The sequence below is a fragment of the Scylla paramamosain genome, chromosome 41 (assembly GCF_035594125.1).
Source record: "Scylla paramamosain isolate STU-SP2022 chromosome 41, ASM3559412v1, whole genome shotgun sequence".
Classification (NCBI taxonomy): domain Eukaryota; kingdom Metazoa; phylum Arthropoda; class Malacostraca; order Decapoda; family Portunidae; genus Scylla; species Scylla paramamosain.
In genome coordinates, this window is record NC_087191.1 from 11691967 (window position 1) to 11694466 (window position 2500).

At 43.7% G+C, this 2500-nt stretch overlaps 1 protein-coding gene across 2 annotated transcripts in view; it reads right to left on the reverse strand.

Moving 5' to 3' along the window:
* The window catches only part of LOC135093013 (uncharacterized protein C05D11.1-like), a 34750-nt gene that overhangs the window by 31565 nt on the left and 685 nt on the right, over window positions 1-2500 (reverse strand). The window lies entirely within an intron of this gene.

Consider the following 2500-nt stretch of genomic DNA (forward strand, 5'->3'; position numbering starts at 1 on the left):
AAGGAGAAACAAGAGAGAGTAGATAATTATAAATCTCTTGCGTCACGAAGGAACACAAAGGAGAAACAAGAAGCATTAGATAATTATAAATATTTTGCATTACGAGGGAACACAAAAGAAGAACAAGCAGTATTTAGTTAATTTAAAAGCACGTGAAGGAACACAAAGGAACACGAACAAAGAACAAACAGCCTTAGACTCCTCAGAATCCCTCCTGCATTACGAAGGGAACACAAAGGAAGGACAAGCACTAGCAGATCACTGAATTACGAAGGGAATACAAAGGAAGAACAAGCACAAGTAGAAAATCTCGCATAATTTCCCTTGCACGACGAAGGAGGGGAAATAAGAATAAAGAAAACGAGATGATAATAGCGATAATAGCGATGATAGCGATAATCTCTCCTCAGTGCTGAAGAAAGTAACAAAAGAATTATAGCTGATAATTAAAACAGTAACCGTGAAGCGAAGAAAACGGGATAATAATACAATAGTCCCCCAACATGAAAATTATAAAGAAAACGTAGCGGTAAAGAAAGAAAACGAGAGAAGATTGCACAAAAAAATAAATAAATACACGGCACATCCCATTTTCTTTCATCATTTTCGTGGGCAACCAAGCAACCAATGACAAGACGGCTGGTAAGTCACGTGACACCGACAGCCAATCACGCTCGAGTACTGCCCACCCAATCAGAAACCACATCTTATCACCTCTCTCTCTCTCTCTCTCTCTCTCTCTCTCTCTCTCTCTCTTGTGCAGTAATAGTGAAGGACAAGGAGGAGGAGGAGGAGGAGGAGGAGGAGGAAAGGCGACAGAAAGGAGAAGAGAGGAGGAGGAGGAGGAGCGACAGGAAAGGGAAGAGAAGAGGAGGAGGCGGAGGAGGAGGAGGAGGAGGAGGAAAGGCGACAGAAAGAAGAGAGGAGGAGGAGGAGGAGCGACAGGAAAGGGAAGAGAAGAGGAGGAGGCGGAGGAGGAGGAGGAGGAGGAGGAGGAGGAGGAGGAGGGACACCCCGAAGAAGAGAAACTAGGAGAAAAAAAGTGGAGAAGGAAGAGGAGAAGGAGGAGGAAGAATATGAGGAGGAGAGAAAGGAGAAGAAGGAGGAAGAGGAGGAGGAGGAGGAAGAAGAGGACAGAAAAAAAGAGGAATAGGAAATTGATAAGATAAAGGAACGAGGAGGAGTAAGAGAAGAAAAAAGTATAAAAGAGAAGAAGAGAGAATGAAGAGAGAAGGAGAGAAAGAAGAGAGAAAGAAGAGATACAGGAGAGGATAGAGAAGTAGGTAAAGAGGAGGAGGAGGAGGAGGAGGAGGAGGCGTAAGTGGAGGGAAGGAGAGAAGGGAGGAAAGAAGCTGGCGTAGATGGAGAGAGAGAGAGAGAGAGAGAGAGAGAGAGAGAGAGAGAGAGAGAGAGAGAGAGAGAGAGAGAGAGAGAGAGAGAGAGAGAGAGCGTTGGTGGTGAGAGGGGAGGGAGAGGGAGAGGGAGGGGGAGAGAGAATAAATGCGATAGGGGCTTTGCAGTACACACACACACACACACACACACACACACACACACACACACACACACACACACACACACACACACACACACACACACACACACACACACACACACACACACACACACACACACACACACGGATCTCTCTCTCTCTCTCTCTCTCTCTCTCTCTCTCTCTCTCTCTCTCTCTCTCTCTCTCTCTCTCTCTCTCTCTCTCTCTCTTAGTCGTGAGGAGAAGAAAGTGAGATAGAAAGTAAAATAGAAGAAATGAAAAATGAAAAGAAGGAAAAGAAGAAATAAAGAAAAAAATGAATAAGTTAGGTGTGTGGCGCAGGTGTGTTCAGGTGTATAGAGGTACAGATGTTTGGGAGGAGGAGGAGGAAGAGGAGGAGGAGGAGGAGTAGGAGGAGGAGGAGGAGGAGGAGGAGGAGGAGGAGGAGATCTGTTTCTTAATATGTCAAGTACTTTTTTATGTTATTATTATTATTATTATTATTATCATTATTATTATTATTATTATTATTATTGAGATTATTCTTTCTTCTTTCCTTCCTTTATTTTTTCCTTCCTCCCTTCCTTCCTTCTTCCTTTCATTCTTTTCCTTCTCATTTTTTTTCCTTCCTGCTCTCTTTCAGTATTTTTCTCCTTTCCTTCCTTCCTTCCTTCCTTCCTTCCTTCCTTCCTTCCTTCCTTCCTTCCTTCCTTCCTTCCTTCTATATTTCTTTCCTCTCTTTCCCTTCTCTCTCTATATATCAAAACTAATTTAATTCCAATTGACCAAATTAGTGTGTGTGTGTGTGTGTGTGTGTGTGTGTGTGTGTGTGTGTGTGTGTGTGTGTGTGTGTGTGTGTGTGTGTGTGTGTGTGTGAATGTGTGAAATAATCGCTTCCGGCAAGTGTTTAACCGTCATACACACACACACACACACACACACACACACACACACACACCCACACACACACACACACACACAGGAGACGTTAGCAAGTAGTAGTAG